At 47.4% G+C, this 24,334-nt stretch overlaps 1 protein-coding gene across 1 annotated transcript in view; it reads right to left on the reverse strand.

The window, feature by feature from the left end:
* Positions 1-24,334, reverse strand: part of Cpx (synaptic transmission protein complexin) — a 682,070-nt gene that overhangs the window by 536,424 nt on the left and 121,312 nt on the right. The gene's annotated exons all lie outside the window — the stretch shown is intronic.

Here is a 24,334-nt window from a genome sequence, read left to right on the forward strand (position 1 = left end):
TGTTTTGCCACTGGTTGGGCAGACAGATAGGGATTCGGTTCCGGACGCCTAGACGGCAGCACTTCGAAACTCTGGATGCAAATGACGCGCACATTTTACGTTCGTTATCTTAGGAACGTCGCCGAACCCGATAACTGCGATTGCAAATGGGGGTGCATATTACGTTATACCGTACTATTGGCTTCATGGTATAGTGTTACCATGACCATACACTCCGCTTAGTAACCCGTAATGGCGCTATCTTGTGGCGACAGGGCTGAGTAACCCGTAATGGTGCATGTGCTGCCACTACGGCATAGCCACGGTCAAATGAGTTTCCGAAACACTGTTCCGAGAAGCAAAAACGTTTTGAAAAAACGACTGTGGGGATTAATCAATCAACCATGTATTCACGCCTTATTCTAGTAAATTAAATCAGTACTTCGGCTCTTGCGCACTGGGGAATTGTTTCTTTAAACCTGTCCTGTGAGTCAACCACGGCCTGTGAGGTAATGGTATGACTTTCTTGTTCGCAAGTGATGTTACAAAACGTCAAAAGTAGGTCCCACATCCACGTTCTTCACTGCCCCTTAACCAGACGGTCCAGCACCGCTCACCTTTTTTTTTTTTTTTTTGGCGTGCGAAGCGTATGCTGCATCGGATGCAGGGAACTTGCGGCGAGCCTCCTACCGTCCACCCGTAACGCGGCCTGGATAAGCCCGACTGGTTCCGCCAGTCGTGTTAGAAATGCCCTGTAGTTTTTATTGGCTTACGACAAAGAGGGAGCCGGCCAGGATAAAGCCATCGCAAGGTGTAACTATTTTTCCCCCATACGGGCGGTCATTGCCCTTTCACGGTTCAAATGGAAAGTTGCTTTAAATACAGCAGGCGCGACATTCGATAAAAGCCAGGTCCTGGTTCAAAAGCCAGAAGTGCGCAGATAGTCGGTAGGATGTCTATATACGTCCAGTAGCAAGCCGAGGGAAAAGCGAAAAATAAACAATGGAATGCTGTTCCGACTCTCAGCGAACCACCTGCTTCCAGTAAAGGATTTTGCTTTTAGCCTAAGAGACGATGGCACAGGCAGAAAACTACTGCCCTACGCATGTCCCTTTTGTTTTGTACAGACTCAGAAACGCGGCCATCTCGCAAACACGGCTGCATCTATATCTATGGTTTCCTACGTTAAAAACCAGGATAGGTCATATGGGAGGTGCGTGCCGTGCAAGCACTTGAAGCCTACGCTAGCTAAGCTGGACTTTCTCACCCAGTGTATGTGCCCTTTATACGTGGTAAATTTACGCGAGGCACACATTTTCCCCGTTTTCTTTCTTCGAAAACTTTTCAAAATTCCCATTTGCACACATAAAAAAAGCTAACTGAACAATTAGATCATCGGCTACATTTGCCGTTAAGGCGATACTGGTGCCGTCAGCGTTAATGACAAATTTGATTGATTATGAAGTTTAACGCGCCGACGCTACACAAGCGATGGGGCGCGCCGTAGTGGAGGGCTCCGGATTAATAATGATAAATTTAGCAAGAGAATTGATACTGACTATCTCGTTCACAAATAATTTCCACAGGATATCTGCGTTGATGTGTGACGCAATGGCGTTACTTCGCCATCGAGGGAGCGTTTTGGAGCGGAGCTGCTGCATGCGCCATCCAGGCTATTTGCGCAGTGATGGTCAGCTGAGAGAGCGACACCAGGGTTCCACATGCCACGGCACAAAAAATGCCTAAGGTTTAACCCTTTTAAACATAATTATCACGAGCAAAAGGAAGGACTATGCACAAAGGTTCTCGCAAAGGTTGCCTTTTCTTGAGATGTCGCAGCCTGCCGTATAGCTATATCCACCGAGTGATTGTATTCATCCTTTCGCTTGCGCTGAAGAGCACGCACACAGCACAGCCTGCGCACCATCCATGGCGAGATTGAGGGACCTAGCGCCGGAGAAGCAGCCGTTAAACACTCGCCTAATCGCGTGGTTTGCTTGCACTGAAGAGTGCGCACAGGCGGCCCAGCCCACGCTAAGCGATCAAGCGCAGGCGAAGCAGTCATATCACCCTCGCCTATCACGTGGTACTGCAGCGGCGAGGCTTCGATCGAGCGTAGCGATAAGAAAAAAATGCGATGAATGAACTTAAATTATGTAGCGTAGTAGAGCGTTTACTTAAAAATATTGGCTCATCGGCAGGGGCGCGGACTGGGGGAGAATGTAACCCTACTGCGCCGGCTCGGCACTTGCTGTAATCACGTCTACCTTTTCATACGCCTCCGTCGTACAATAATTCTCGGCGAGTCTACCGGCAGCCTCCTCCGCTTCACATTCCATTTGTCGGTGTACCCAATTCGAGCTGCAGACAGGCGCTCACTTCTCCGTGCCGCATTCGTCGTTTCTGGTTGGCTGTGATTACGTCGTTTCTATGGACGCCTGAGAAGCACGGCTGAGGGGAAATATCAGTTGCGGATGCCCAGTATCCAGGGAAGATTCATCAGACTAGTAACGGCATCGTGTTAGCGTATTATTAAAAAAACGGACGTAAAATGCTTCCCTGAGGCACGCATGCAAAGACCAATAACAGATCGGAGGACGAATCGCCCACAGTAACAATTTGGCTACGGCGTTAAGTTTATGACAGCATCGGCGATGCGGCCTTTCCATGAATACCATGGGGCATATTCTTCTCAAGTAAATAACTGTGATTTATGTGATCGAACGTCTTTGATAAGTCGACGAAAATTCTAAAAATTTGTTTCCTTCGTCAAGATCGGCTAGTAGATGCTTTTTTTAGCGTGAGCAAGGCATGCTATGTATTGGAACCCTTGCCGAAACCAAATTGTCACTCGAATACCTCTAATTCAAACTGTGATATTCGCTTTGCCAGCAGTTTTTCCCAGATTTCTGGGAAAATTGGAAGTACAATAACGGTCTGTAGTTTCCCATATCGTTTGGATCACCTTTTCGAAAAGTACACGAGGCTGGCTACTCTTGACAAAATCACGAAAAGTTTCAAGGTACCCGCCCAGGTAGCTCAGTGGATAAGGTATTGTGGTGCTTAGTCCACGGACGTGGGTTCGACCCCAGCCATGGTGGCCGTTTTTATGATGGAGCCGAAGAACACAAACGTCAGCGTGTAGAGATATCGGCGCGGACTTAAGATTACGTTTGACCCATGGGGCCAAATTTAATCCCAAGCCCGCATTACGGCGCGCGTTATGCCGAGGCGTAACTTCCGGCCCGTTGAACAATGAATCCAACCGTACAATTCAAAATGTTTCAAAAGGAATACATCCTTCTAAATTGATTGCCTGTTTAGTACGTTCTTGTTCTTACTTTTTTACAGTATCTTTGTATTGCGCATGAAGAAACTCATTGCGGGTTTAAAAATTGAGCGAATTTTTTTCGGCTGTTTTCTACTGCCCAGTACCGCAGTTTATCGTTAGGACGGTAATGGGCATGACTGGGAAAAGCGAATAAAAGGCGTGCGGCGGAATCTGTTGGTGCGCTATTTCGATGCAGCGACGCACCGACGAACACGTGGGAATAACGTCCCCCACCCCGAAAACGTTTCTGCTCCTTCGTCTGAACCATGCAACACGACTGTTTTGAAGTTACTCAGCCTCCTTTGACTGATAATCTGCTATGGCTCCCACGGCAATATGATGCCATCAGCCTTTTTAAATTCATCATCATCATCATAATCATCATCATCGCCACCGTCGTCGTCATTTCGTTTGTGTCTAATGCAGGACGAAGGCCTCTCCCATTTTCTTCCAACCCCTCCTATCCTGTGTTGCCAGAATTCACTCTTTGCTCCCGAATTTTCTGATTTCGTTCTTCCACCGAGTTAATGGTCTTCTTATACGCCTAGTGCCGTTTCTAGGTAGCCATTCTGTTACCCTTATGGTCCAGCGGTTTTCTGTTCTCCGCGTCACATGTCCAGGTTAAGTCCCCTCCTTTCTCTCAATATGGGCTCCGACACCTTCTACCCGAGTTAATTTTTTTTATATGCGAAGCTCGTTTCCCATGCCTAAGTGTTAACCCTATCGTCCGTCTTTCCATTGGTCGTTGAGCTGATCCAAGTTTTCCGTCAAGGCGCTTAGTAAGATGCCGACTTTCTTATGTCATCACTGGAAGTAGGCATTGGTTGTGCTCATTACTCTTCAGTGACAGAGAGAGCGCACTGTTCATTACTTCAGCGTGGTTTCTGAATTCTCCCCAGGCCATTTATTTTTCCTGGTTCGGATCAGCCCTAAAAACTTGTCCCAGATAGGGATATTTTTGCACCACCTCAAATCAAGTATTTCCTTACCTGCGCTAAAGCTAAGGTTTTCTCCGCGTCTTTTTAACATAACTTCTGATTTGTTCATATTCATCTTTAATCTTATTAGAGAGCTTTGCGACTACAGCTTCTTAAGCATTTTTGCCCTCGTTCTCCTGATTGACTGAACAAAATAACGTCGGCTGAAAATTTCAAGTGGCTCAAGTTTTCTTCGTTTTATCTCGAATCTCAGACTTCTCCCATTCAAGATTCCTCAATACCCTATCGAGGAAGGCTGTAAACAACTTTGGAGAGATATGGTCTTCTTTACATCCAACCGTCATAAGCAAGGGTGCACCACTACTCAAAATTGCGGTTTAGCTTCCCGCAATGATTTCTAACCTATGAGAGGGCCCTCACTTGAGGGGCTTGACTTTGAGGGGTTCGGGCCCCCTCAAGTAAGGGTAGGAGGAGTGGGGAGGGTTCGCCGATTGATATATCGGCTCCTTAAAGCGGCGCTGGGGTGGGGCTGTAAGGAATCCCAAAGCTTTTTATTTCCTTAGCTCGGAAAGCACTGTAAAGGTTATGAAGTCGCCAGCAAAACACCGGAATCCCGAACTTGGCTCTACACAGCAGATACGGCATCATGGTCCCCGTCTGTTTTGTCCTTTAACACGCTGCTCCCTCAGCTGATTACGTAACATGTGATTTACTGCATCCGAAAAAAAAAAGCTATCTGGTAGCCGCCTAGTGTCATCTATGAAGATGTAACTTAGCCAAAAATCTTGCTTTTAGCGCCACGAAAGATGGAAATGTTCAAGAATGCACACAGAAAAGTGCGAGGCGCATTCGAGGGAGTATCTCATTTGAAGGGCCCGTTTAACGTGTACCTAACGTCGTGGGCAAGGGTAACTTATTTTTAGCCACGATCTGAAAACACCCGTGGCGGCCTCGTATCGAACCTGCAACTCCGTGCTTCGCACGAGAATTTTTTGACGTCTGGTGGCCCCGGTCGCCGATTAGCTTTCATTGCGGAGCAATTTTACAGCTCCATTTTACCTTTCTCGCAGTTTAACGTTTATTGATACCTCACTTCGGAAATGAATTTACCCGCTAATTAGGTTGCGTGCATGTTTCACCTGCCTCAGGATTTGAAAGTTTTGGTGATGGGCATCAAAGAGGAGCGAGAGGAGCAGCATGGGAGCCCAATTATTTGCGCCATGTTTACCCAGCGGAACTGCGAGCGGCCGCGCGCTTCTCACTGAGGACTCCGGTTGCTCCTCGAAACAGATGGTCGTCTCTTTTCCCCCGCTTCTCTTCTTGTGGCTTAGCTTAAGTCTGGACGCCGGAGACGCAACCAAGGTTTCGGGAGAAGGGAACGAAGTAAAAGAGGCAAACCGTAGCAAGGATAAAACACGACGACGTGACAGCCGGACGCTTCGGAAACGCCCACGAGGCTCTCATCAGAAACCCGTGGGGTGGTCGTAGGGTGGCACAGGCGGGAAGCGTAGAGTGCGTCCCTCGCAAAAGCAGCTACGGCCGAGGGGCGCATTATCGCGTGCCCGGACCCAAGGTGACGCGGCGACGTTTCTCAAACTCCGGCGCGAGTCCCCCCCACAAACGGCTCGTTAGAGTGACGGCAGTGTCCACAATAACGGCACTACTAATGATGATGACGCGCGTGGGGAGAAGAGGGGCAGGCTTCCCGGCGCCCACAAGCGGCAGGTTTTCTTAACGGCGTTTGGCGAGGAGCATTCCGACAGGGCCGCCAGGGCGATACGCTTCTCTGCGCGTATTGGGGAAGGAGGCCGCACGGCGCCCCAGAAACTCGAGCCAACGCTGCCGCGTGGGAGAGCGCTTAGCACGCGCGCTCCTTCCTGACGCGCCGGCGGCGGCAGCCAGAACCTCTAAGGCTTTCGCCAGCAAACACGAGGCTCACTAATTGATTGCAAACAACGCGAAGATAATGGACATAGAAAGCCCCATGCAAATGCTTCACGCACCATGATTCGTTCATTCACTTTATGTACAAGATTGTGAATATATATATATATATATATATATATATATATATATATATATATATATATATATATATATATATATATAGTAAGGAAATGAGGGGCTCGTTGAGGAAATACAGAAAGCAGAAAGATAGGTCGGCAGTCTACAATGCCAAAGGAGGCATAGGGGTGTGGTTAGGCTCTTTTTTGCTACCTGTATTGAAGTTTTAATATACGGAAGAAAGAAAGAAAGAAAAACACGCGCCCAGAGTGGGGACCGAACCCACGCCTTTCTTTCTTCCGTATATTTAAAAAAAATGTTAACTTCAATCACGGTAGCAAAAAAAGAGCCTAACCACACCCCTATGCCTCCTTTGGCATTGTAGACTGCCGACCTATCTTTCTGCTTTCTGTATTTCCTCAACGAGCCTCAATATTCTCAACGAGCCTCAATTTCCTCAATATATATATATATATATATATATATATATATCTATATATATATATATATATATCTTTATTTATTTATTTATTTATTCAAGGTACCTTACAGGCCCAGCAGGGCATTGAGTAAGGGGGGCTTGTGGAGCAAATCACACCAAAATAACGAACAAAAGTTATACAATAATTAGTCATGTCATATACAGATATCAACAAGTCAAGTAAGCAGTGAAAAAAAAAGAACTTCATCACATCATCGTCCCAACGGCAAGAGAATTATACAAAAAATAACATCAGCAAGTAAAACACAATGCGAAACTAAGAAAAAACCGATGCGAACGGAATCATTCCTGTTCAATCTGAAAAATGGATCGGCAAGTGATGACGGAATGTTTCCGGGTTAGTCAGCGACACGATGGTATCAGGAAGATCATTCCACAAGCGGATAGCTAATATATATATATATATATATATATATATATATATATATATATATATATATATATATATATATATATATATCAGAGGAAAAAAGAAACCCTTGCAGAAGGAGACTGCTAGCTGCGGCGGACGCTGGTAGTATCAAGGGGTAATTAAACTCATCTAACGAACTTGTTAATTAGCGGAGTTCGGTGGTTATTGTCAATGGTGATTTTGTAGCCCCGGAGAAGACTATTTCATATCAGTTTTTAAAACAACGAAAAAGTCGGTGTTTAAAGCCCTGTAGCGCGAGGAAACCTGCCGTTGTTTTTCGCTCAAAAACGAAACTCGGCGCTCGAGGAGCGCTGGAATTCTTGAGCGAACGCAACGTCCGCTGGTGACGTGTTTCAATGAATGTGGCGGCCAATTCGAAATGTAAGTGCACTTTTCCCTAGCTAGGAAGCCTCGACGCGAGGAATAGGCAGCAGTGTATCCAGCGGTATCTTTTGCTTACTCAGTGGGCGGAAGGCAGAGGGTAGTCATCGGCAACTAAGTAGCTGCCGATTTTGAAATGCTGTTAGGAGCCAACCTGGCGCTCCGCCAGTGCACTTACCTCTGGAAGCAGCCTTTAATTTCCATTTACAATACAGTAGCTTTTTTCAAAGAATAAAGGCACGCTTCTGTGACAGTGCAGAGCTTGTTTTGCAGGCTGGTATTGTGGAATGCAACACTCGAGTTATTTTTACGTGGTATCGGCTTGACAGCTAAAATTGTCGCTGGCAACTTTTTGGAATTGTAGCGCGGTGTTGTTTTGTACCAGCTCCTGTTCTATTTGTTGTAAGAAGTGCTGGCATAGGATTAGGAAATCTTGACTTCGTACTATGTTTAGCTGTTTTGAGTCATGTAACAAATATCAATGAACAAAAATGGTTTATTTCAATTTTCCATTTAGTTGTAGGCCTATTTGGGCACTCCAGAAAAGTAATATTTTGGACGACACCACAGAATATTTTACATGATGGGCTCAAATTGTTTTCCTTCCATTGCAATGCACAGACGAAGGCGCTCTTTTATGGAGTTCATAATGACAGTTAGCTGTATTGCCGACCACTTCTCAAAGCCGTTCGGTTCCGTGCAACGCTCATAGAAGGAGGCCGGGCGAACGCGGCGTTCGCCGGGGCGAACGCGGCGGTCATTCATGGCGAACGCGGCGTTCATTCATGGCGAACGCACCATTCCTCTTCTCCGGGCGCGAGACGAGTCACGTTGCCCGAAACGACCCAGCGCCGCATGCATGGGAGGCTGCGGGGGTGGTTGGGTGCCTCGGCCGCAGAGGCGGTGGCGACCGCTGTCAGCGCCCGCAGGCGCCAACAGCGGGCCCGGCGAATCACGCGATGCGCTTCGAGGGGTGTGTCGGCGGGGGTGTGTCTCTGGCCAAAAGCTCATTTGCGTATTCTCCACAAAATCGCTGCACGAAAGTAGTAAAGTGCTGCATTAAAACGCTTCCCGTGGTCGGAATCGAACATGCCTGAGTCCCTCGCGTTATGAAGCCGACGCCTATACGATTGCGCCATTCTTCATTTTTTCCTTTAGTTCACAGCAATTTTACACAAATGTCATTTGCATACGCGAGAACTGTAACTTCACATGATGCTGAATAAAAACCACGTACTCTCAGGCTCTGTTGCATGCTAAGACAAAGAGGCTCTATGTACAGCGAAAATAATAGAGGTGATAGTGGGCAGCCCTGTCAAACATACCACCTGATATGAACTGGCTTCGAGAGAACGCGATTGACGACAAGTTGCGTTGTGCAATGTTTGTAGCAAAGCTCAATGCCTTCATACAGCACATCACCTACATTAGCCGCTTCCAAAAGTGCGAATGAAAAATCATGAGACACCCGATAAAATGCTTTCGCAAGGTCAATTTGGATAAGGGCCACCTGTTCCGCCGGGTAAGACACGCATTGTAATACAAAACGAGCAATATGTATATTCGTTTCAATACTTCTGTGCCGAATACCGCATGTTTCGTGAGACATAACTAAACTAGAAATTATATGTTGAAGACGGTAAGATAAAACTTTTGCAAGGACTTTATAGTCCACATTGCAGAGGGAGACTGGCCGATCCACCTCTACAGACCTCAGCTTGTGTTCATCCGCAGTTTTGGGTATTAACGCTGTGTGCCCTAAGTAAAAGGTTGGTGGCTCATATGATCATATCATATGACCATGATCATATGCGGCTCTGGACATGTTTAAGAGGACTAGAGCAAGGATATCAGAAAACTTCTGATAGAATTCCCTGCTCAGTCCACCCGGTCCAGGGGTCTTGTTTGTCTTAAGCAAAGAGATGACAAATTTAACCTCTTCCAGTGTAATAGGGCCGGAAACCCTAGCACACTCATCGTCCGCAAGCCTCGGAAGTAAGCCAATAAGAGAACGAAAGCCAAGCTCTTGACCCACAACACTGGACGCACCAAATACCCTGCTGTAATAAGCACGGAACGCACCGGCAATATCAGTTGCTTCGGTATACCTAGTACCATTGTATGTAATCTCTATTCCCTCCTTTGCAATAGCCGATTGGCACTCATCACAAAGCGAACGTCGAGCGGAATAACTGCAAAAAAAAAAATCGGCATTTTAGGGGCCGAATTAGCGCACCGTGGTATTTTTCAGTAACATAGGGCTGAAATTGTCCTTTAGTTATGGAAATTTCATCTAGACTTGATCCAGGCATTACTGCCTCCAGTTCATGAAGTTTCACCAGTGTACGGGAAAGATCACGTAGATGAAAGCGTTTTAGAAAGGCAAGACGAACTCACTCTTCTATGGCAGAGTTCCTCAGCTCTTGCTTAAAGATCGCATTGTTGTTATAATGGAAGATCAGCTATTGTGGGAGTACTGTGTAAACGCTCCTAAATGCTTCTGCAAAATATTTCATGAGCCAGTAAGGAGACATTGAGCTTCCATAGAACACGCTGATTTAGCACACCACGCGGCCTTGATCTGCTGAAGTAAACTGATACCATAAAGTGGTCGGTGCAAAAAAATAGGGCGCACATTGTCAAAAATCCCTGAAACGTCTTCTGCAGAAATGTAAATTCGATTCAGAAGTGCATTAGAGCTACACTGAAACTGAGTGAAGTGCATGGAACTCCCTCTCCTCTCTCTAACACCAACGAGATCATGCTCGTGTACTAGTGCTCTAGTGTCTAGTATCTAGCGGCTAGTGCTGAACACTTTCTCTGAGGCTGTGCTACGGTAATAATGCCCGCTTAGCCTGGAACGATCCTGCACAATAGATGCGCAATTGAAATTCCCCATGAGGAGGACTTCTCTTTGCGTGTGTAGAAAATACCTAAGCGGCAGAAAAAATCAGGTACGCTCATGACAGTACACGGATGAGTAAAGGCAAGTAACACGCCACTCAACACCTGCAATGACAAGGTCACATCAAATAAAGTGGCCTCAAGTATCGGTACCAGAAGAGATACAGAAAAAACCTATTTTTTTTCTTTTTTGCTGATGAAGATGAAGCATCCCCCACACAAGACTACTGAGGACCTAACACAAAAACTATACTGCTCTAAAGAAGGCTCTAATGCTGCCGATATGCCCTCGTCTCCGCTGAGCATTGTCTCCTGAATGGCCGTTATGTTTAAGTCCATCCATTTAGAGACGCAGGAGCTGATACTGTCGTCTCCTGTTCCTTAGGTCTCTCACATTAAGTGTGGCCGCGTGCAGTGCTGTGACACTTGCCATTCTGTAGGAGAATTTTACGTGTCCTTGTCCCCAATAGATAAAGCATGGTTGCGCGTGTCCTTTGAAGACAGTGTCCTTGCTGGCTTCCTGAAGCCAGCCAGCGGCACAAGACCACTAGCCAAAACAGCCGTGTTGGAAGAGTCGACTACGGTGGACGCCTGCTTTTTGCTGGCGATGGATGACTTTTTGCCATCAACAGGAGCAGGCCTCTTCATCGATCTGCTGCTGCCACCCAGAACATCATCAGGCACAGCATCCGCCCAAGATGATAATGCAACCTGTATAGGGCAAGTGACGGAGGCATCGCCCCCAACATCACCAGGAGACAAGTCACTTCTCTCATCATCGCTGGACGGCAGTGATACTGAAGCATGGTCTCCCTCCAAGGCTTCACTGGCAGTCGTTGAATCCATGCCAATTGGCTCCTCCTGCTTATCACTTGCCTCCCTAGCTGACTGCTTATCATTAGTATCACCGTGCCGCACGTGACCAGGTGGCACTGTGTGTGGCTCCACTTGCTCGCTACCCACCGCTGCAGGACCTGGGGCGCAGTCTCTGGATGCGCCACCAACACCGACTGGCTAACCTACCCCGATGCGTCCACTACCTCCGTGACATCCATGACATGAGCGGACACGTCTTTATCAGTTGTTAATTGCTGGCCTTGACGGAGCTTATATGCCTACGTCATGACGCATCTTTCTGCAGTGTGACCATACCGACGACACTCGGTGCACCGGGGTGTACGACACTGTCGCCGTACGTGCCCAGTCCTGTTGCAACGCAGACAAAGAGGTGGTCTGCCAGGGACCAGTACAAGGCACTGGCTCCCATAAATGTCCATCATGTGCGGTATGTCAGCGACCGAGACGCCATCCTTCAATACGAGGGACACCTCCAGATCTCCGGTCTCCATATGATCCTTTCCTGGACTCATCCACATCGCTCGGGCAACAGACTGGATAGCGCAAAATGGTTCCAGTGCCTCTGTAATCCTCCGGCTGTCCTTATGCCGTAGCACCTAAAATAGGTTCCTTGTGTAAGGGTCAAACCTCATACACTTGAGTCCCTTGACGGTGACCTGGTCGAGCTGGACTCGCTTTTGCTTGACGTTGTTGGAGACGCAGGTAAGTATCCAGACGTGACTCATTTGATATTGTCCAATGCGCAACACATCAGGGAGGTTGATAACGCGAGTGAACGCACCCCTAAAGTAAGAAGAACGATAGGGACGGCTGTTCAAATCTGTATGCGGGTAAACGGTATTCAAGACAACATTACCGGTTGGGAGACGAGGAAGAATGTTCTTGTAGTTATCCGGTATTAGTTGCAGACGAGGTAGTACCTCGTACAGTGGCCGATGCACTGTTTTTAGCTAAGAGCATAAAAACAGCTGGATTTGGAGAGGGGTGCATAGACGTGCAAAATTAGTGGCCCGTGGAATTCCAGCATCAGTATAGCACTAGAGCAGAATCGCTTCAGGATTGGTCCGTTTGTTGTTGGAAACGATTTTAGACAGCTTCGCGCTCCCCCAGCGTGGTCGGTTCGACGGAAGTGTCGATTTTTAGGCTACTGGTCCAGCATTTTGTGGTGAGGCTCAAAACAGCATCCGTGCAACCCTCAACGATGATTGGCAAGATAACACCTCTGTTCCCTCCGCCTCATTCTCTTGCCACTCCCCCCTTTCCCTGTCCCTTCTCCCCTCCCCCTACCGGTTCCTACTCAAGGGTCATGTGACGTACAAATTAGTAGTGACCCAATGTTTACCGATGTGGGCTTACCCATGTGTGGGTTTCCCCCCAGTAAAAAGAGACCCATGGGCCATCACTTGCCAGGCGTCCCACAAGGGTCACTATTAGCAATGACCGATGGGTGACCTGATTGGTCGGCCACTGATTGGTCACTACTGGCGGGTAACCGGTGACCCACTACTCACTTTCTTGCGAGTTAGAGGCGTCTCCACGGTATTGTAGCAAGACAATTGCCTTCCAATTTGCCGTGCATTGTTTTCTAACTTTTCACGGCAACTGTCTCCTTTCGCGTAACCTCGTTTTCCTGCGCACGCTTTTCTGTCGCATCCACGGCAGCCTATACCATAAACAAAAGAGATGTTGGTATCCAGAAAGATGTGTTAGAACCGGCGGTAAGTTGTTCTCAAAACGCTCATACAGTAGTAGAATATTTCATAATCGGGGATAAAACATCGTGAACCAAACAACCTCTTTTCCCGTAAGCAAACTCTAAACCAATATTAGACACACATTTCCGAAATAAACACAAGAGCTCATCTGCACACACACGCACACATGCGCACATAAATATGCACGAACGAAAAGATTTCGGGAGCAAGAGAGAAATGTATTAGTATCTCCGGCAGAGTAGACTGCTACGAAGAAATATTTTACGGCTAGACGCTGCTGGAAAAACTTGGCTGGCAAATAAACAGAGAGGAAAAGGAAGGCGGACACACAGAATTCACACAGTGCATGTGTAGGCAAGAAAAATTAAGTTTTCGGCAGCCAAGGGTTTTCTGTGACACCCAACTTATGCAAGAAAAAAAAAAAAAAGACGAATCCCTTGCATAGGTGGGAATCGGCGCGAAGCGAGGATTTAATTGCATACCGTTCCAAATGCGTTCCTCACAAAGGGCATTTAAAAGTATTTCTCTGCGCAGAGGAAGGAGGCACGCTGCTCTCGCAAGGCTACGAGAAGCTTTCCTCGGCGCCGAGAAATGGGTCCGCCGGTGACCGAATCGTAGTCGGTGGCGTTTCCGTCGGCGCCGTGTAACCGCACGAGGCGCTTGCCTTACCTTGGCTCATCAAGGCACTACCAGGCGCCATTCGGGTTTATACCCGGAGTAATAAGCTTCCCTTAAAAAGAAAGCAAGAACCAACACCTTCCCACTGCTTTGATTTCCAACGCCACAGACCAAGGTTAATTTTGAGCGCAATTTAACCGGGATCGAGGCACGATAATAGATGTGGGAAGATAACCCCACCTGCAAAAAGGGCAGGATGGTGTAGTTTCTCTAGAGAGGTTTGTATTGGCTGACTTGCGCCGTCGGTGATAGGGTACGCTTGCGACAAAACCACCTTTACCTACGTGCTCTAATGACGATGACGACGACGACGACAACGAGGATGATGTTAATGATGATGACACCCTTGAAGTGGTAGGCACATGCCCACTCCGAAGAATTGGCCAGGGATAAAGTGTTGACTGTGCCAACTTTATCCACGTCCTCTTAGGGCGTAGCTCTCGTTCGCCGTTCGCAGCTAGCGCGGGCACCCGCGCACAAGTGTCGCGCTATGTCACGCCGCAATGGGGGCCAATCATCGCCGTCGCTGGCACTACGCCACATTGCAGGTCAGGTTGCTCTCTCTGGTCGGGCAGTTCACCTTCTAGCACAGTATGGGTAGGCCGCGCGTGCTTCTTTCCGCGGAAGAGCGGCAGCCCTTGAAGGAGGTGAACGTTCCCGATAATCACAGAAATTCGGGTAAAGGTCAGCGAAATGAAAGGGCTTTGTTTTGGTCCATCGATTGTTTTGCGTTTTCATTTCGGCCATTGCCTTTTTATTTTGGCTGAAGCGTTTTTGCTTTCGTTTTGCTGCCATTGCGTTTCGATTTTGGTCGTTTCCCTTTTCCCTGAAGTCAAGCTTCACCTGCACCCCCGTTTCGGGAGGGAATGGGTTATGGTTTTCTAGGGGCGAAGCACCTTAGGGGCTCGGGTTGACGGCGTCTCATGTAGTCACGGTACTAAAACACCGGGACACTCGTCTTCCAACGCCTCATGCTATAACGTAACGCGTACTAAAAGAAAACACCTCGCGCTCGAACGTTTCACCACCGTGGGCACAAGCGCGTACTAAAAGAACACACAGGGACACTCGCTTTCCAACGTCTCGCGCTAGATCCCTTCGTGCTTTAAGATACCAGACTTCTTCAGCAAAGCTGTAGACCCCTACCACCAACGGTTTCATCTCGGTGGGCAAAAACGCCAAGGCGCCAAGGCATAAGACGCCGAACGCTCAGCATCGAAACCGCATTATACACTTCATCATTACTTCGAAACCGCCACATACATTGAAACCGCATCATACACTTATACACTGGATATTTCACCCCTACCCAGGTTTCACGTTAGTGGAGATGGCCCGGTTTTTTTTTTTTGTATAACGTTTATTTAAAAAAAATACGAGGACAGCTACTCACTCCTTGTAGATAATGTATAGAATGCGAAACATTTACTGAGAAATCGCTGAACGTGTCCTTTCATTATTTTCATCATACTTTGCTGTTTGCCTCTTTTAAAACTAAAGTGTATTATTTGGGGATACACAAAGATTTCACCCTACGTCATATTCGTCACGGAAGTGACGCCACTACAACGAAGCAAGCGGCCTGTAGAGGGTGCACCCCTGCACACAGTGTCTTCTTGCGGGGAAGCAACCTTTTTACTGACATCATATCTGTCACGGAAGTGATGCCAGTACACCTTTGCCGAAGCGATCCGCCAGCAGGACGTGAATCGCCAACCACGGCCACAAGACAGCCGCCGACCCGCAAAAGATGCTTAGCTGCAGATTTTGGTGCAACTTTCACTTACGTGTTTTACCGATTCCTATGACAGAGGAATGAACCACAGTTTTTTTCTTCTTTGGCTTGCCGTAACACACACGCGCGTTCGCATCGCCAAGCAAGTTAGACGTTCAGCGAGAACGTACTTTTCTGCTGTGCTACTGCTGTATATAGCATGCTCAAGTTACTCGCATAAATTTCTCTAGGTGGCTCTAACGCACGTTTCTAAGTATATGGACACAATGCATTCATTAGGTCCATATAGTCAGTCAGCTGCAACTACCGAGCTGTCGTTTGACGTTTTTTCCAGCTTCCGCCAACGGAAACAAGGCAGGCGCTTTTTATTGGACCATTGGCTTGCAAAATTAAAAAAAAAAAGGAAATACAGAAAAAAATGTGTTGGTGTTGGGATGCGTGTTTGTCTCGCATTCCAGAGGCCCTGATTCGAATCCCAGCAGACCCCCCTACAACCAACCTTCTTCTCAACTTCTTTTACTTTGTTTCCAAGAGCGTCCCTGAGAAATTTGCGTCACTACGGGGATTTCACCGGCCACTTTGTGAGCCATCTGCGTCAAAGGGAAGCTGCAGTTTTGGCCTATCCACATAACTAATCCCTTCGCAACGCTGCGTCTACGAGATGATTCTCCCTGCTCTACCTAGCCTGCTAGCAGAACTTACTGCCATTGGGGATGGTCTGCAGGCGTTTGCATCGACAGTGACTAGTGGGGTGAAGCTGGAAATTTTCACAGACTCAACAGCAGCTATTCGGGATTTACGTCGCGTTGCGCGGTGTACAAGCCTGGCTGTATGCATTCATGTGATTATGGACACCTACCTATGCCCTGTCCGTGTCTTGTGGATTCGCCGGTACATGCTTCCTGCCCACACTGCGGCAGATCGCACCTGCCACCCAAGAGACCTCCCACGGCCACTACCCCTCCTTCGAGTATCTACCCTAGAAGAACTGTTGGTGGAAAAAGAGAACCTCCGCCGCGCCACGCGTGCTTTACTTGCGCTGCGTGGAACAGACCTCCCCGGTGGGATCGCTCGCTGGGAGGAGGCCTTGCTGCGGAGGCTTCGAGTTGGGGTGGCATTATCCCCAGCATTTACTCACGCTTGGCCTGCCCGATACCACGGCCGTTTGCGGACACCTGCCCCTTCTGTGTGACTCCTGCGCCAGAAGCTGACGTTGAACACCTGTTGTGGACTTGTTCAGGTCTTAGAAACGCCAGAATTCAACACCTCCGAGGCACAGGGTTCCATCCTGGGAGACCCCTGATATTAAGCGTTGGATATGGGGACCCCAGTACCGGTCTCTTCTGGGCTTTCTCCATGCAACTGGTGCAATGTTCTACCTTTAAAACTCCCTGTTATGCCGTAGGGCATCCTGGCATTCTATCGCATTTAAAAAAAATTAGAACGAAAGTCAGCGTCTCTTGTTAATCCATCACAGTTCCCTAGGGGTACCGAGAAACTTAGGTTTAGAGTATTGGTAAAAACTAGCCGAGGGAAAATAGCGGGATGCAATATAAAATAGATTAGAGTGTCTCAGACTGCTCCTAATAATTTGGGTAGGTAAGAAGTAAGGAGGAGACCGTGTAAGTCATTTGGTTTTAAGTGATCGGGAAGGGTGTCAAGGAGACTTTTTGATGTGTTGTTTTGTCTATAGAGCTCCACACTCACTCCACAGTTGTCGCAGTAAGCATATTTTTTGCGAGAAATTGTCCTACGGCATAAGATAAAGTCATATCCAACGCTTAAGACATGGGGGTCTCCCAGCATGGAGCACTTAGCTTTGCAGGTTTTCAGACGTGCCTGTTTAAGTGCTGGGCAGGTCCACAACAGTGTAACAGTGTCTAAGTGCTGGGCGGGACCACCGAAGGTGTTTAGCGTCAGCTTATGACGCAGGAAGCGTACTAAAGGGACAGGTGTCCGAAAACGACGCGCGGTAGCGGGAAGGCCAAGCGTGGGTCACTGCTGGGGATAAGGCCACCCCCCCCCCTCCCCCCCTCAAAGCCCCCGCAGCAGGACCTCTGCCCAGCGAGCAGCCCACTGGGGAGGTCAGTTCAACGCGGTGGAAGCAGAGCACGCGTGGCGCGGCGGAGGTCCTCTTTTACCACTAGCACTTCTTCTATGGTGGCCACTGGTAAGGTGGTAGTGGGCGTGAGGATCTCTACGGTGGGAGGCGCGGTCCGCAGCTATGTGGTCAGGAAGGGTGTTAAGAAGAATTTGTCAAAGGCGGAGACAATAGCTGGTCGTACAGGCTTTGCTTAGGCGGATACGCTGATGACGCTTTCCCATCTAAAGGAGGAGGGAGAGGGGCTGTATTGAGAACCTTGGCTCGAGCGAAGGGTCAAAAAAGAACAAAACCACTGTAAAGTAAAACTGCGTTCATGTCGTAAAAGATGAGGCGCGATAGCGTTACTTCGTTGCCGAGGGAGAGTTTTGGAACGGAGCTTGTGCATTCACCATCCGTGCTCTCTACGCGCTGAACGCCAGTTGAGAGAGCGAGACAAGGACCTCGCTTACATGGCTGCTACAGAAGCACACACCCACCGCATGGTAAGTGCAATTGGTGGCTCTTCCGTCCACGGTTTCCCGTTTCAGGGCATTTGCGTGGTACGCACATCGCATCAGTTTTTTTATCTGAATGCACAAAGTGCACTTGTTTTAATACGTTTCGCAATTTCCGAGATTGGCGGTTCGATGATTAAGAGCTTTGCCAGTGGCTACCGAATGCCATCCAGTTAGTAGTTTGACCGCCCCCGTCACGAGCGGTGACTTAAGCGACTCCTCGGGGCACCTCCTCCTTTCTATATACACTCCTAGGGCCGCTGCGCCCGATTACAAGTTCAGGCTAGCGCTCGCCTTTGGCTTCTGCGGCGCTGCTTTCTGTTGGCGGTAATGACGCCCTTCTGTGGACGCTTGATGAGCACGGCTGATAGCCAAAGCTGTTCCGGACATCTTGTGCCCGCACAAAACCGCTCAATGAGCTTATGCTCATTGAGCAGTTTTCTGTGGGCGCAAGACGCCTCGCGTTAAAAAAATGCGTAGCTGTGTTCGGCAACGGACCGCAATAAGTTGCGTTCGCTCGTGTTGAAGCTTTTGTCCAAAGTAGCACTGAGCGCAAAAATGCGCCTTCCTTTAGTTTTTGTACTAATGACATCTGCGTGCCGGGCCGCCTCCACTGTTCGCTGGTTCCCCAAAATTCCGCAGTGCTGAAGAAGTCATTAGAACGTCACTTGATGTCCTGCGAAGTACATGAAGCGCAGGTGCATGCAGTGTCGAGGGGAGGCATTCCTCGTACTTTAGAGGGTCGCCTTGAAGTCAGCGAGAATCACCTTCATACCTTGTTCGCAGTACGTATCAAATCTTTCATCATAGGGTTGTGCAACCCAATAGACTGCTCATGGGTGCAACCCGTGCCACTGCCAAACGGAAATCTGGCTTATCTGCTTTGAGTTAAAGAAAGCAAGAAATCATCCAGTTACTTTCGTTTCAGCAATTTCGAAACCACCAATTAGATCGGATACTCTTACGGCGAGCTTAGGTTATAACGAAAAGAAAACCACTTCGCCTATTACTCAACTTCGCCGCCAGATTGTTACAGTAAGCGATTACTCCAAGCGCCGTTGTTCGAGACTGGGACACGTCTGACCCCATACGAGGCGGGCTTCATTGGTTACGACGCGCGCTTAACCCCCTGTGTGGTAAATAGCTCGGATAACGCGACCTAACGATTACAGCAATGTTCTTCTCGAAAACAGGGAAAAAGACATCGGGGCCCGGCTCGAGCAAGCTGCTTTTGTGAACATCCAGTGGACAGTGCGCGCACAAGCACAAAAATCGAGCGGGACGTGAGTGCGCGTCGTCGCATGGGCAAACAGACTGAGCATATAATTATGTTCGGCCCGCTTTGCGGACTCATCTTTCGGCCACAGATGCTGTCCCGCTGACTCGGTGAACTTGAAAGGATTGTTGATTTCGTAACGCTGCTAACGGTGCAGGCGATGAACGCGGGGCGCGCGCAAACGAACACCGTTGTTCGGTTCGATGGCTAAGGTCGGAAGCGATTTCTTCAGCAAAGCGAAGACTAGAGACGGCATGATTAAGCATAAAGACTCCTCGCGCAGTATACGTAACGCAGAAATGGAAATCAGAAACTCTGGGACAGTTGCTTTTTTTGTCTTGTTTTCTTCTTTCTGCAACATTTCGCGGAAGAAAAGTGCAGCTTGGACTTCATTCGGAATTTGCTCTTTGAAGTTAAGTGCGTTCTCGAGTTTTCGAGACTAATTTAAAGATTTTTTACAATCACCTTCGTAGGAATGGGTTTGATCAAAGCTTATTGCGAAACCGGTTGCACCGAGTCAAGCGTGAATAGAATTTCAGTCTTTCAATGAGAATACCACAAGACACGCGCGAACCTGTTCGCCGTTTCCATAGCTTATGGCAAAAAAGGTTGAATATTACCTTTTAAAAATCAGACGGTTTTAGCAGCAGTTTTCTCAATGCTGTTAGCACGAACAGGGCTGTCTTGAGGTAGAAACTCAGCGAAAAGAGGGCACCGATATTACAGAGTACGAGTTTGCGAGCTCGATTTCTAATGGCGGCGGTGGCTGCTTCTGAAGAAGGGAAAATTCGAAAACACACTTTCATTTCATTTCATTTCATTTATTGTACCTTCAAGGCCCGAAGGCGTTGCAGAAGGGGTGGAGTTAATACATAATACAAACACAGGAAAGCATATCAAAAAACGGAAAAAAAAATCAAGAAAAAAACAAACAAAACGAAAACGCGGAATAACAAAAGTGTTTTTCTATAGCATTTTTAAATGCAGACACATTGGTTATGCTAGCAATTGAGGCGGGGAGGTGGTTCCATGCAGTCATGGTTTTCGGAATAAATGAGTAGAAAAATAAATTCGAGCGGCACTGCGGAACGAACAATTTATAAAGGTGATCAGTTCGAGACGATATATATGAAGGTGCAGAGAAAAGTTGACTCCGTAATTCCGGATTGTAATAGTAAATTTTGTGCAGTAGTACTAATCGTGCTAGTTTCCTACGGTGTGACAAGAGAGGAAGGTTTAAGGTAGCCTTCATAGATGTTACACTTGCTGTCCGAGAGTAGTTAGCAAATCTAACAGCGTAGATATTTATACAGTGCAAAATAAGTTGCTGTCGATACTCAGATGGGCTTTCCGCGCGAGTATCACCGACTTGACTCACGACCACGGTATTCCGGACTGCTGCCTGATCGAAAGGCTAGGCGCGATACGGCTGATCTCTGATATCGTTTTGATGTATTACATGGACAAAGTAACAGTGCGGATCTTCTTTCTAAGATTCAGTTAAAAGCTTCTTTGAAGACCACGACAAAATGTCATCCTTTTCGTACTCTTAGCGCGCCTGTAACAGGCACTTTCCGCTGTTCAGGCTGCAGAGCACGTTCTTCCATTCTGATGACGTAGATATTTTTAACACCTGACCTCATCATTCCAGTTCGAACACTTTCAAAACTATCACGCGCTGCCACACTCACTCTTATTCTCTTACATGGAGCCATACTGTATATTCCTTAGTTCCGTTGAAGTTTGACTCGTGTTACTCTGCTTGCTTCTATGTTGCCGTCCTCTCTGCAAAGTATGCTTCCCGTCGAATTTTTTTTTGTTTTAAGGGTTTCTCTTGACACTTTAGACGTCCATATGTAGTGTGGAGATGTACTCTCTTATCAGTAGGATGTAATTAGGAGTTATCTCGTATCGTGTCAGTTGCTTGTGTTCATTGTATGCAGTGTTATTACCCAATGTTCTGTAGTGTTTTGTGCTTGTACTGTATATGTTGTTCCTATACGATGTAAAGGTTTCTTTACTTGGTTTTTTTTATATTGTCCATACACGTCGTCAAAGTTCTCTTTTACGTTGTTTCCGCTTTTATCTTGTCGCATCTCGCCTACATTAACCTTCGAATCCTTTGAACGTGTATCCCTCTGTTCGCCATTACTAAGCCATCTCGGTTGTTCCTCGGCACAATCAATAAACATAATTCATGTTTATTATTAATGCTATTATCGTTATTATTAGTGACTTCCCCTCTGTAACGGGGTCGTGGTTAACCTCAACCTGAATAGAAGAAAATGGATGCCTGCCCTTTCTTGACGTTCTCGTGAGGCGCACAGATAATGGACTCGCCTTTTCTGTGCACAGGAAGGCGACCCACACAGGCCAGTACCTTAAATTTCTCTCCTGCCACCCCGTTGGCCACAAGACATCTGTTGTTTCCTCCTTGGTAACCCGCGCCAAGCGCATTTGCACCGGGGAGAAGCAACTAGATAGAGAACTAAAGAAAATTCAACAAGAGCTATCTCAGAACGGGTACCCGCGGAAATTCATCAAGCAAATCGAACAGCGAATTTTGTCTCCTGCCGAAGATGCACCGAGGCGAACATTCCACTCCAGAGTGGCAATCCCTTACGTCGCCGGCGTCAGCGAAGCCCTTTCCAGGGTATTTTCCAATTATGACTTGCGGGTTGCCCACGTGCACTGCGCAAAACTTCGTGGCAAGCTAGTGAACGTGAAGGACAAGCTCCCGAAAGAAAAGTACCCTGGTGTCATTTACAAGATCCCTTGTGGCGACTGCGACTGCGTATACGTTGGTCAAAATGGAAAGTTCCCGAGACGCCTCAGGGAACACCAGCGTGACGTAAACAAAAAGAACGTCACCGCGAATGCTGTCGCAGAACACTCGGAAGCTCATAATCACCAAACTGACTGGGACAGTGCCACAATCATCGCAAAAGAAAGAAACGCAACAATAAGGCTCCTCGTTGAATCGTTTTGTATTCAAACGACATCAGATACCATCAACCGGACAGAGGGCAATATGCCCGGTATCTACGCACGATCATTACGACGCATCTGGACAGCATGAAAACCGCGACGACGTCTTTTCTCGCGTCATTGTGAAGAAGGATTCCGTAGGGGATCCGAAACGTCAATTTTATTCTTTTGACTTGATCAGTGACCGCAATTTTGTTATGAAAGTTCCCACACCTAATAGCGTGCCTTGACCCCGGTTAAATTGCCCTCAAAATTAACCTTGGTCCTTGGCCTTTGAAATAAAAGCAGCGGGAAGGTGTTGGCCCTTGCTTTCTTTTTAAGCGAAGCTTATTACTCCGGGTATAAACCCAGGTGGCGCCTGGTAGTGTCTTGCTGAGCCAAGATAAGGCAATTGTGTACATATCTAAGAATTTATTTGATTATATCTTCTCTTGACCGTTACTCGCCGCTGGTTCTTTCACTTTCTTTTTGATTGCCTTGGACGTTTCTCAAGCGCTTCAAGATAGCGAATACTCTGGGGCAAACCTTCAGGTTCGTGTTGTCTACGGCGTGTCCAGACATTAATCTGAAGATACCGTAACACGCTCGCCTTTCCCTACGCTATTCAGTGCTGGTATTGGAGATTCCTGGCTGGATAGATGGGAGAGGCAAATGAAAAATGTGCATATGACAACTCGGAGGTCATGACGTCCTTGAAAGTTTCTGGGTATCAGAAAATAATCAGACCATACCACAATGCCACGGTATCATACAGTATAGCGGCGTGATCGGTGGCTATAGTGAAATGCCGGCAGGTAAGTGCTTGCTGCCGATATTGTGCTGCTACCGCTTAGTGGAATAAACGCTCTTTATTTAAACCTTTCGTCTAAACACATACGGAAAACGCAAAGCTAACATTGATTTGGCACAGGTGAGGAGCTTTTCTTCGGCTACAAATTGGATTAGATTCCCTCCATATGGGATTTTAGCGAGCCGAACATGCGACCTTGTTGGTATTGCACAAGGCCTTAAAACTGAAAGGCACAGCGAGTGGTAAGCGGAACTATTGGACACCCGATCTTCTGTCGCCCTCGGGCTGAAAAATCGATCTCCGTGGAAGCAGAGTTTAGACTTGGCTGCGAATAAGCTCCTTTGCGATCGAGATACAGCAAATTGAGGGAGCTTCGCAACTTCAATATGTCAGTGAGCTATATAAAACAAACTCGGAGGCACTGCAAAGGCAGCAGAGACGGGTTAAAAATTCCTGATCATTTTATCAGAATGAGCCAGAGAAAAAAATATGCCACGTGATTTTACAATCTTATTGTTTTCTTAGGGAATGGCTGTTTGCGTTCTAACAGGTATACTACTCGGCAATCTTCTTAGAACTCTTTTTTATTGTTTCGAGACGACTTGTTTTTTTTTTGTTTTTTTTTTTGCAGAATGGTTTTGGTCTGTGCTAGTTGGTACATCTTCGATGGGAATCAGCTTGAATAAAACGAATGTCGTGTATCTCCCTCTTCCTTTGTGTTCGTTTTATTCAAGCTGATTCCCATCGAAGCTTGTTTTGGGGGGTTTTTTGTAACTTTCACAGATAGCAAAGCAAAAGGAACAACAAAACATTGAAGCAAGATAGATCCCGCTATCGAAGACTGGACGCACAGAATGTGTTGAGCTCAAATTCAACGAACCTGCGACTCCTTCCACGCTACCCCCAGCCTTTCGTATCATCCGATACAAACAAAAGCCAAAAAGTAGCGTTACCAAGTCGTCACGCCTTCATGCTTCCTATAAGCCCTTAACCTCCTGAGACGCTCTTGGGAAATATTTGTTAACAAGTACATCGCTGGCGCAGTCTACGCTCCTGAGACTGTTCGCAAGTAGTTCCTATGCAAGATTGTCGGTTCGGATCCAACCAGGAGCGCAAAATTTGTCGCCATTTTCAGTGTTTACTGCCATTCCCAAAGTTCTGTTGTCACGTAAAAAATATACAAACTACTTCATAAAGATACAAACAACAGCTACTATACCTTCATCGACGCATACGGCTAGGAAC

The sequence above is a fragment of the Haemaphysalis longicornis genome, unplaced genomic scaffold (genome assembly GCF_048455015.1).
Source record: "Haemaphysalis longicornis isolate Haplotype H1 unplaced genomic scaffold, Haemaphysalis longicornis Haplotype H1 scaffold_1, whole genome shotgun sequence".
In the NCBI taxonomy this organism is placed as follows: domain Eukaryota; kingdom Metazoa; phylum Arthropoda; class Arachnida; order Ixodida; family Ixodidae; genus Haemaphysalis; species Haemaphysalis longicornis.